Source organism: Zingiber officinale, chromosome 5A (genome assembly GCF_018446385.1).
Source record: "Zingiber officinale cultivar Zhangliang chromosome 5A, Zo_v1.1, whole genome shotgun sequence".
NCBI lineage: Eukaryota > Viridiplantae > Streptophyta > Magnoliopsida > Zingiberales > Zingiberaceae > Zingiber > Zingiber officinale.
The window spans coordinates 65,538,170-65,550,997 of NC_055994.1; positions in this window are offsets into that span (position 1 = coordinate 65,538,170).

The following is a 12,828-nucleotide window of genomic DNA, read 5'->3' on the forward strand; positions in this document are numbered from 1 at the left end:
ACGACGTCCAAGAAGAGGAGAGGACTACAACAGAAGATCAAGAAGTCTTTAGCTACAAGGAAAAGTACAACTAGTTCTTTATGTCAGGATGTATACTAAAAGCCTAGCTTTTGGTATAAACATTTATTTAGAAATAAGAATCACATTGGTCAAATGTCTACATTTATGATAAATGTAGTTGTTCAATTAATTTATATTGTAGATAACATGGTGTGTGGTGTCACACACAGAAGATCATGTTATCGATTCCTTATAAATTATAAACAGTAGCTCACGACCAAGATGGAAAGGAACAAACCATTGGAAGGTCGTAGTATAATTAGGTATTAGTTTATCTTAACTATATAATTACACTAGTACACTTAGAGTGTATTGAGTAGGACCATTTGAGGTCGTTCCTTTTATACTTACTTTATGAAGGAACAAAAACCTCAGTTATTATGGAAGTGTGTGCTCTTAATCCTAATATAATAACAAGCACATATATTTGATATTTATTTCTTTAATTTATCAATGGGTGAGATTTAGTTCGATGAATCAATAAGCCCGATAAGTTGGGAAATGATATCACTTATAGTGTGTGTTGTTGATTATAGAAGGAAACTGTGTCCTAGTGATCTAGGCTGAGAATGTCCCCAAGAGGAGCTCATAAGGATTGTCATGTTAAACCCTGCAGGTGGACTTAGTCCGACATGACGATGAAGTTGAGTGGTACTACTCTTGGAGCTAGATATTAATTAAGTGAGTTGTCAGTAACTTACTTAATTAGTGGACATTTGTTATCTTAAACACATGGAGACTAACACACTCATAATAAGAAGGAGCCCAAAATGTAATTTGGGATTGGTGCGGTAGTTCAATAATAGTTCTTTAGTGGAATGAATTATTATTGATGAAATTAAGTTGTGTGTTCGGGGTGAACACGGGATGCTTAATTTCATCGGGAGACCAAAACCAATTCCTCCTCTCGGTCCCTATCGTAGCCTCTTAATTATAGAGTACTATACCCACCTATACCCACCTTCTTACCCATCCTATAGGGGTCGGCCAAGCTAGCTTGGAGACCAAGCTAGGGCCGACCATGGGTATGTTCATGGGTGAATTCATGTGGCCGGCCCTATTAAAATAAAAAGGAATTTTAATTTTAAAATTTTTCTTATGTGGATAATATAATTTAAAAGAGAGTTTAAAAATTTAAATCCTTCTTTTTATAAGATTCTACAAAAGATTAAGAGAAGAGTTAAAATCTCTTTCCTTATTTGTAGATTAAAAGGTTGATTTTAATTTTGGTAAAAACTTTCCTTTTAATTATATTCATGATTTAAAATAAAGTTTAAAAATTAAAAATTCTCTTTTATTAGTTTCTACAAAAGATTAAGAAAAGATTTAATATCTTTCCTTATTTGTAGATTGAAAGGAGATTTTAATTTTAGAGATAACTTTCCTTTTTGGAAATTATCCACATGTTTAAAAGAAAGATTTTAATTTATAAAATTTCTTTTTATTAACCAATCATGAAGGGATTAAAATTATTGGAGAAATTTTTATAAATTTCTAGAAACAAATTAGGAAGTTTTAATTTTTGTTTTAATTAAAACTCTCCTTGTTTTGGGGAGAAGAGTGGCCGGCCATTATAATTTGAAAAGAGAAAATTATTTTAATTAAATAAATTTTCCTTTTCAATGGCAAAAGAATTAAGGAAGTTTTTATTAAATTTTCCTTATTTGCCAAGACCAAGGATTATAAAAGAGGGGTAGAGGAGGCTTCAAGACTACTTATTCTATTTTTCTCTCTTTTCTCCTTGGGTGTGGCCGGCCCTTTCTTTCCTCTCCTCTCCTTTGTGTGGCGAAACCTTCTCATGGTGGAGATAGCTTTGGTGGCGGATCTAAGAAGGAGAAGAAGGAGAGAAAAGAAGCCTTTTTCTAGCATCCCTTGGAGCATGTTGGTGGTGGCCGAACCTCTTCATCCTAGGAGAAGTTTTGATGGCGAAACTTGTAAGGAAGAAGAAGGTGCTTGGTGGTTCTCATCTCGGAAGATCGTTGCCCACACAACGTCCGAGGTTAGAAGAGGAATACGGTAGAAGATCAAGAGGTCTTTCTAAAAGGTATAACTAGTAATTTTTGTTTCCGCATCATACTAGTTATTTTTGGAAATAATACTAAATACAAGAGGCTTACGATTCTAGAATTTCGAATATGTTTTTCGATGTTGTGTTCTTTTGTTTTATTTTTCCTTGTGATTTGATTGTTCTTTTCGGTTAACCTAAAGTTATTTTAGGAAATTAAATATTAGCTTTCTATAAAAGGTTTTGTCTAGTCGGTGGTGGTTACTCCCATATCCAAGAAGGCCATGTGCCTCGCCACGTCAGTACTGGGAACCAATTATGGAAATTAATATTTAATGGAATTAATAACTTAAGGTGATTTGGGTCGAACGTGTTAAGTTCCGCAGGAGATCCAAGTCTAAACCTAAAAGAACAAATAGATTAAGTTTTGGATCAAACGTGTTAAGTTCCGCAGGCGATCCAAAATTTAATTTAAAAGAACACATGGTAGCTAGGAAAGGGTTCAGATCTTTGTACAAAATTTTTGTACAGTGGAACCTCTAGGTTTTCCGAGTAGCAACCAACACTTTATTCCGCTGCGAACTAGTTTAGTTTGTTCTTTGTATGGATCCTGAAATACCAACACAAGAGGCTAGCGATTTTGTGTTTCGATTTTGTGCTTCGATTTTGTATTTCGATCTTGTGCTTCGATTGAGGTCTCTTTAGTTAAACCTAGGGTTTACTGTGAGGAAAGGGTTCAGATCTTTGTACAAAATTTTTGTACAGTGGAACCTCTAGGTTTTCCGAGTAGCAACCAACACTTTATTCCGCTGCGAACTAGTTTAGTTTGTTCTTTGTATGGATCCTGAAATACCAACACAAGAGGCTAGCGATTTTGTGTTTCGATTTTGTGCTTCGATTTTGTATTTCGATCTTGTGCTTCGATTGAGGTCTCTTTAGTTAAACCTAGGGTTTACTGTGAGGAGTTTAAATATTCAATTTCTTTGAAAGGTTTTGCCTAGAAAGTGGTAGATGATCTCACAACCAAGAAGGTTGAGTGCCTCGCCAACGACCTGGAAGCTAATCCTTGAAATAGATATTTAATCAACTTCAGTAATATGGTTTAACTTCTGATGAACACATGGGTTGAACTTGGATTAATAATGTTAAGTTTTGTTTGCAATCCAAGTTTAACTTCTGAAGATTATATGGGATGAACTTGGATTAATAATGTTAAGTTTTGTTTGCAATCCAAGTTTAACTTATGAAAATCACATGGGTTGCTAGGAAAAGTTCTATGCTTATACAAATTTTTGTACAGGGGAAACATAACGGAATTCCGAGTAGCATCCAACAGTATCCACTTACATCGACTAATCCTCGGTGACCGACCCGGTCCCATGGAAGTTTTCCACCAGCCACTAGGATAAAGCGAACAGTGGATGACCTATCAGCCCAAAGTTCTTAGGTCAATTGGCCATTTAAGAAAATTCATTTCTTAATTCACCAAAATTAAGACTTGATCCTTAGATGCTTGAAAACTGAGAAGGCCCTCTGTGTGCACCATTGCCTCTAGGCTTGAATATTATTTTTTTTAAACAAAAATTACCCAAAGTCGGTTAATGGATCTAGAGAGCTTGGAATGAGATAAAATCAGTTTCAATGTGCTCATATAATTCTCCTGAGATCCTTAAAAAAAATTTTGACCCAACATATTTTCTTAGTGATTTTTTAACTACCAATGTATCCAAAAAAATATAATTCATGTTTAAAAAATCACAGATCAAAATATATTGAATCAAATTGATGTTTGAAGATATGGATATAATCAGGAGAAATAGACGAACATATAAGAACTTGTTTTATTTCATTATGAGCTCTCTAGGTTAATTAACCGACTTCAGATAATTTTTCTTTTAAAATAAAAATTTTGCAATAAATCCTCTGATTCGTCACAAATTTACAATGAATCTACGGATTCATTACAAAATTATGGTGAAAGGATTCATTGTAACGAATTATAAATTTGTTGCAAAATTTTTATTTTTTAAAAAAAATTTAAAAAAATCTCCGAAGTCGTTTGATTGACCTAGAGAGCTAGAAATGAGATGGAACTAGTTTCTATATATTCGTCTATTTCTCCTAATTATATAAATATTCTCAAATATAAATTTGACCAAATATATTTTTATCAGTGATTTTTAGAACACTGATATATTTGAAAAATATAATTCGGGTTTAAAAAATCATAGATTAAAATATATTTTGTCAAATTGATCTTTAAAGACATGGATATAATTAGAAAAACTAAACAAACACATGGAAACCGGTTTCGTTCTGAGCTCCCTAATATTATTTTGTAACTATAACAAGTTCAACTAACTAATTTTCCTTTGTAATTCTAACATGACAACTTACACTTGGAATTCATCTAATTATGTTAGATATGAAAACAAAATATTTGGTCAATTTTTTTTTTGAAAATATTTATATAATCAGGAGAAATAGGCGAACAAATATGAATTGTTTTCATCTCCTTTCGAACTCTTTAGGTCAATTAACTGGCTTCAGGTATTTTTTTTTTTAAATAAAAACTTTGGAACGAATCCTTGGATTCGTCGTAAATTTACAATGAATATGCGGATTCATCTCAAATTTGCAACGAATTTGTGGGTTCATTGTAAATTTGCAACAAACCTATGGATTCGTCGCAAATTTGCAATGAATCTGTGGATTCATTGCAAATTCTACAACGAATCCCTCTTTCATAGTAACTTCTTAATAATAATTCATATAAAAATATTTACAACAAATTCAATATTGTTGCAAAATTTGCAACGAATTCCCAATTCGTTGCCAAATTTTCAGCAAATTATGTTTTCATCGAAAAAATTGCAACGAATGATTTATTCATCGTCGATTTTGCAATAAATATTTATTTTTGTCGCTGAATTGTAACAAATTTAGTGATAAAATATTTACATTGAACTATTTTCATCACTGAATTAGTTTCTAAGTAGCAACAATTTATATTTTTATTGCAAAACTCGTCACAAATTTGGGACAAAAAATATTCATCGCAAATTTTTATTTCTAAATGACTAGTTTTTTGTAGTGATTAACCATAGGACTAAACCTAGGCACCAATAGGAACTCTATGAACATCATCCGATCATGCAACTTATTAACAATGTTCTAGGCTTCAGCCTCCTGACATGTAACTTGTGAAAGATTGGTGTTTCATTAACTAATAAAAAACCAATTTTTGATATCCGTAAGCAAGGTTATTTCATTTTCTAATCAATCTATGAGTTTGCACTTAGGTTCGTTCTCCAATAAATCACACTTTGACCGAGCAATAGCATTAATATCTAAATAGTTGAAGCATCCCGAATACCATCCAATCAATAATTGCATTTACATCACGACCCTTGAGTAATCAATCGTGTGACCTGCTTGTCACTAGGTGAGTTGTACAAAATTAGACTCACTGGTTGACTTCTGATTCACTCGACCATTTTGCCAATATATAATGGGAGTTTCTTATTTCCCTTATTGATTTACCTGGAGATTCAAGCCTCTCTAATAAAAGCTTCGTGTTGTTCTGGTCTGCTATTTTTTGTGGTTTTATCACCTCTTCTTTAGCCCTAAAAGTCTTCATCTTCTTTCTCATGCTTCTCTGGGTGTAAATGAACTAAGCAGTTCATGAACTATTCGAAACTCAATTCGATAAAAGCTCATTTGAGCTCGTTTAATGAGGCTCGTTAAAATAAATAAATCAAGCTCATGCTTCATAATATTCGGCTCGTTAACTCGTGAACATGTTCGTTAAGCTCATGAATCAACTTTTAAATAAAATAACAATAATTTTGATATTGAATTTATAGATTTTATACTCTACTTATGAAACATATAGACAAATATATTAAATTTATTTATTTGAATAAAATTATAAATTTTAATTTTCTTTAAATATATAATTTAATTTTTAATGAATATTTAAATTTATAATTTATGTTTATTAAGCTCGTTTAGGCTCGATAAAAGCTCGAATAAGCTCATAAGCCATGAATATATTCGTTAAATAAAACTCGAGCTCGGCTCGATTATAAATAAGTCAAATTCAAACATTTAAGAGTTTGACTTAGCTCGGCTCAACACACCCCTACGTGCTTCCATCTTCTCTCTGCTTTACCTCTTGGTTGTTATTCGCCTCTCCCTCTTATAGTAAGTGCTTTTTCCTTGTTTTTGTGACTATTGTGTTTTAAGTCGGTAGTAATGTTTCAAATGCTAAGATTGAGAAAACGCTCAGCCACTATGAGTACATCATCCATGGCTTCTGCAGACTCTCATGATGAATCTCCTGTATCCCCTAACCAACCCATGACTCCATGTTCGCTGCCACACTTGTCATGTGTTAGAGTGTATACTAAAATCTTAGCTTTTGTAAACATTTATTTATGAAATAAAAGAATCACATTGGTCAAATGTTTACATTTTATTTGTTAAGTGTAGTTGTTCAATTAATTTATATTGTAGATAACATGGTGTGTGGTGTCACACATAGAAGATCATGTTATCAGTTCTTTATAAATTATAAACAGTTGCTCACGACTAAGATGGAAAGGAACAATCCATTGGAATAGTCGTAGTGTAATTAGGTATTAGTTTATCTTGACTAATAAATTACACTAATACACTCGAAGTGTATTGAGTAGGACAATTTTAGGTAAGTTCTTTTTATACTGACTTAATAAAAGAACTAGACCTTAGTTATTATGGAAGTATGTGCTCTTAATCCTAATATAATAACAAGGACATATATTTAGTATTAATTTCTTTAACTTATCAAAGGGTGAGATTTAGTTCGATAAATCAATAGGCCCGATTAGTTGGGAAATGATATTACTTATAGTGTGTGTTGTTGATTATAGAAGGAATCTGTGTTCTAGTTATCTAGGTTGAGAATGTCCCCAAGAAGAGCTCATAAGGATTGTCATGTTAAACCCTGCAGGTGGACTTAGTCCAACATGACAATGAAGTTGAGTGGTACTACTCTTGGAGCTCGATATTAATTAAGTGAGTTGTCAGTAACTTACTTAATTAGTGGGCATTCATTAACTTAAACACAGGGAGACTAACACACTCATATATGAAGGAGCCCATAATGTAATTTGGGATTGGTGCGGTAGTGCAATAATAACTCTCTAGTGGAATGAGTTATTATTGATGAACTTGAGTTGTGTGTTCGGGGCGAACACTGGATACTCAAGCTCATCGGAAGGTCAAAACCAATTTCTCCTCAAGGTCTCTGTCGTAGCCTCATTAAAGCCTCAAGTCCACCCATATAAAGCCCTTCTTGGTGTCCAAGAAGAGGTCGACCCATGGCTTGGTGACCAAGCCAAAGGGGCCGACCAATCTCCTTCACAAAGGGGTCGGCCCTTTGTTTGGTGTCCAAGCAAAGAGGGGCTGGCCATGATATGTCAAATTAGGAGGGGTGTTTTGAAATTTTAAAATCTTCACTTTGTAGAAAACTACAGGTTTTAAAAGAGAGTTTTTAAAATATAAAACTTTCCTTATTTGAATTAGGCCACATGGTTTAAAAGAAAATTTAAAAGTTTTAAAACTTTCATTTTTTTAACCATCCTCGTGGTTTTAAAAAAAAGGAAGAGAAATTTTAAATTTTAAATCTTTTTAACTTTTGTAACTATGTTAAAAAAGGAAATTTTAGAAGAGAAGTTTTAAATTTTAAAACTTGATTTTAATTTTTAAAATTATTCTTTTTTAACATCCACATTGGGAAATTAAAAAGAGAGCTTGTAAAATTTTATAAGAGCTTTTCTTCTTTGCTCATAAAATTTTTACAAAAGTATTTCCTTCCTTTTAAGTGGTCAGCCACCCTTGCTTGGTGCCCAAGCAAGGGGTCGGCCAATCAATAGATCATCCAATCATTGATTTGGTGATTGAATCAATCAAGAGGAAAGAAAATGAAAAATAAAAATGAAAAAGGAAAAACAAGAGGAAAATTTTAATTTTTGTAAAAAGTCTTTCCTTATTTGCCTTAGGCAAGTAATATAAAAGAAGGGGAGGAGAGACCTCATGACACATCAATTCTTATTCTCTTGGTGGAGCTCCTCATTGTGGTCGGCCCTCTCTCCCTCTCTTTTCCCTTTGCTCTCTTTTGCCCCTTGGTGGTGGTGGTGGCCGAAACTTAGAGAAGGAGGAGGAGTTCTTTGGGTGGTGTTCATCTTGGAGGATCGTTGTCCTCACAATGTCCAAGGCGAGGCAAGGAATACGACAGAAGATCTTGAGGTCATTAGCATACAAAGATAATGTATAACTAGTAATTTTCTTCCGCATCATGCTAGTTATTTTTCTTTTTATGAATTCCAAACACAAGAGGCATTAGATTCTAGTTTTTTGAATTGTAATTCGAGTTTGTGTTTTTTTTTTAATTTGTGATTCGATTGTTCTTTTTGGTTAAACCTAGAGCTATATAAGGAAATTAAATATTAGCTTTCTTTAAAAGGCTTTGTCTAGGCGGTGGTGGATGCTCCCATACCCAAGAAGGCTATATGCCTCGCCATGCAGTCCTGAAAGCCAATTTTGGAAATTAATATTTAATTGAATTTATAACATAGGTTGATTTGGATCAATAGTATTAAGTTCCGCTTGCGATTCAAATCTAAACCATTAAGAACAGATAAGTTAAATTTGGAATCAATAATGTTAAGTTTTGTTTGCGATTCCTAATTTAATTTCTAAAGAACACAATAGGTTGTTTAGGAAATGTTCGACACTTGTACAAAATTTTTGTACAGTGGAACCAGTACGATCTTCCTTAGACCAACCAACAATTGGTATCAGAGCTAGGGTTTGCCTCTGTGTGTTTTGGTTTTCAAATAGATTATGCACATGTCATACATAATTTAGGCAGGATAATAGTAGGATGTGCTAACTTTGTGGTTGCAGGCTCCAACTATTATGGCATATAGATATTGTGTGTGATTGGACCCTTGGACATGTCAAGGGCATTATTTTGTGTGTGCATGATTGTATTTATTAAATGCAGTAGGAGCTGTATTTGTTTTAGAATTTTATTTTTTTTTGTTCGATCTAGAATACATGTACATTCCTTCGTGAAATATAGGATCGATATATGTAAAATTCTATTTTTGTCGCGGATCGTATCTTTGCAAAGCGTGGTGCTATTGGAGGACTAGAGGCGTAGCGGAATAAGAAGCAAGATAGATGCGACAACTTGACCTGATAGCGGTGGCTAAAGATGGCAGCAGCTAGGGTTGGACCACACGGAGAACAGTAACGAAAAAGGCCATAATAGTTGGAAAATTAATTTCCATATTTATTACTTTTATTTACTGTGATGTGTGTGTGTGTGTGCATGTGATGTATGCTAGCATAGGTTAAAATTCCTCACCTTAAATAACTAAGTGGGAGAGTGATTTTTAAATAAATTCCACGGTCTCCATTACTGGTTTGTAAGTGATGCAACAAGCTTGCGTGTTGGCTCTAAGTACCTCCCTCCACAACGGGTGGGTTTGTTGCGGATCACTAGATCAAACTTCCTTTATGGATGGTTATAGGAAATTATTTAGGAGTGTGTGATCTTCTCCAACTGAAGGGGCACAATCCTATTTAATGGACTAAGTATCAAGTAATGGAATACACTTAGATGCATTCAATAGTATCCTCCCCAACGGAGTCACTGCTATTGTTTTGTGTGACCAAAGGAAAACCAACTATTAATTTTATTTGTCATAAAGTTAGGATGACAAGATAATAAAATTAATGGGTTACACCCTCCTCTTACAAATGTTGAATTTGTATACGTCCACACTAACATGGCATGCAATATTCACGGTGTTTTGACGTGTTGGTAAATTTAAATAGTATTGTTTGAGGAATCAATATTATTTTAAATTTAGAGTCCTGACCAAAGTTTATTTTGTGATTCTTAGGATGTCTTTCAACCCATTGGCTATTATACTGAAAGAGAATAAACTTACTGGTTCAAACTATATAGATTGGAAAAGAAACCTGGACATTGTTCTAACTACTAAAAGCTATAAGTTTGTATTGTCAGAGGTATGACTAGATACACCTAATGGTGATTCTACCTCAGAGGAGATTGAGTATCATAAGAAATGGGTAAAAGAAGATGAGATGGCGCGGTGTTATATTTTGGCTTCAATGTCAAATGTGTTGCAACATCAGCATCAAGATTTACCAACTGTTTATGATATAATGAACAATCTCAAAGAACTCTTTGGGCAACAGAGTCGAACTGCTAGGCAAGAGGCAATGAGAAAGTTAATGACAGCCACCATGTCAGAGAGGGCGCCCGTAAGGGATCATATCCTCAAAATGATGGCTTATATGAACGAAATACAAGTCCTTGGAGGAGAAATCGATGGGGAAACTCAGGTCGATATAATTCTCCAAACGCTAGCCAAAAGTTTTGAGCAGTTCCGTCTGAACTATAACATGAATAAAATGGAGTATATGTTGGCAGAATTTCTGATATAACTACAGGCAGCAGAAGGTATATTTCGTCACAGTTCTCAGATTCACTATGCTGAAAATGGTTCTACTTCTAAGTCAAAAGGAAAGAAGAAGAAGAAACAGGTCTTTTCAGCAAAGAAGGTGAATAAACCTCAAGGTACAAGATAAAAAGCTGGAATGAAGAAGCTGAAGGGCAAGTGCTTCATCTGCAAGTAGTCAGGACATTGGAACGCGGACTGTCCTCGTAGGAATCAGAACAATAAAGGTATATCTTGTTGGTTAATCCTAGAAAAACGTACCGGTTCCACTGTATAAAAATTTTTGTATAAGTGTCGAACCTTTCCTTAAATAACCTATTGTGTTCTTTAGAAGTTAAATAAGGAATCACAGACGGAACTTAACATCATTGATTCCAAATTTAACTTATTTGTTCTTAATGGTTTAGATTTGAATCGCAAGCGGAACTTAACACTATTGATTCAAATCTACCTAGGTTATTAATTCCATAAATATTAATTTCCAAAATTGGCTTCCAGGACTGCATGGCAAGGCACATGGCCTTCTTGGATATGGGAGCAACCACCACCGCCTAGGCAAAGCCTTTTAAGGAAAGCTAATATTTATTTCCTTAAATAAACTCTAGGTTAACCAAAAAGAACAATTGAATCACAAATTCAAAAAAAAAACACAAAATCGAAAAATAAATTCGATAAACTAGATCTAATTGCCTCTTGTATTTAGAATTCATACAAAGAAAAATAACTAGTATGATGCGGAAGAAAACTACTAGTTATACCTTCTCTTTGTAAGCTAACGACCTCGAGATCTTCTGCCGTATTCCTCGCCTCGCCTTGGACATCGTGTGGGTGACGATCCTCCAAGATGAACACCACCCAAAAGCTTCCTCCTTCTTCTTCTAAAATCCGGCCACCACCACCACCAAGGAGAAGAGAGCAAAGGGAGAGGAAGAAGGGAGAGGGCCGGCCACCAAGAGATCACTCAAGCAAAAGAATAAGAGTTGTATCTCATGAAGCCCCCTCACCCCTTCTTTTATATTACTTGCCCAAGGCAAATAAGGAAAAACCTTTTACAAAAAATAAAATCATCCAAGAGTTTTTCCTTTTCCCTTTTATTTTTCCTTTTCTTTCCTCTTGATTGAATCAATCACCAATCAATAGTTGAGATCAATCCTATTTGGTTTAGGATTGGGATTGGTTTAATCCTATTGGCCGACCCTTGCTTGGGCACCAAGCAAGGTGGCCGACCACAATTAAAAGGAAAGGAAAAATAATTTTTTAAAAAATTTTACAAGAAGAAATCCTCTTATAAAATTTACAAGCTCTCATTCCTAAAGTATGAGTTAAAAAAAGGAAAGTTTCTAAAAATTAAAACCATGTTTTAAAATTTAAAAACTCTCTTATAAAATTTCCTTTTTTAATATGGTGATAGAAAATTTAAATTTTAAAACTTCTTTTCCCCTTTTTTCTTAAACCATGAGGATGGTTAAAAAATGAAAGTTTTAAAATCTTTTAAACTCTCTATTTAAACATGTGGCCTAATTCAAATAAGGAAAGTTTTAAAAAATAAAATCTCTCTTTTAAAACTTATAGTTTTCTACAAAGAAAAGATTTTAAAAATTCAAAACAACCCTCCCTTTTTGAATTATTATGGTCGGCCCCTACAAGCTTGGTCACCAAGCTATAGGGCCGACCCCTTTCAAGAGGATGTGGCCGGCCATTGCTTGGTCACCAAGCAATGGTCCGACCCCCTTTTTGGACACCAAGAAGAGCCTTACATTTGGATTGACTTGGGGCTATAATGAGGCTACGACATGGACCTAAAGGAGAAATTGGTTTTGGCCTTCCGATGAGCTTGAGTATCCCGTGTTCGCCCCGAACACACAACTCAAGTTCATCGATAATAACTCATTCCACTAGAGAGTTATTACCGCACTACCGCACCAATCCCAAATTACATTATGGGCTCCTTCTTATCATGAGTGTGTTAGTCTCCCTGTGTTTAAGATTATGAATGTCCACTAATTAAGTAAGTTACTGACAACTCACTTAATTAATATCTAGCTCCAAGAGTAGTACCAATCAACTTTATTGTCATGTCGGACTAGGTCTACCTGCAGGGTTTAACATGGCAATCCTTATAAGCTCCTCTTGGGGACATTTTCAACCTAGATAACTAGGACACAGATTCCTTCTATAATCAACAACACACACTATAAGTAATATCATTTCCCAACTTATCGG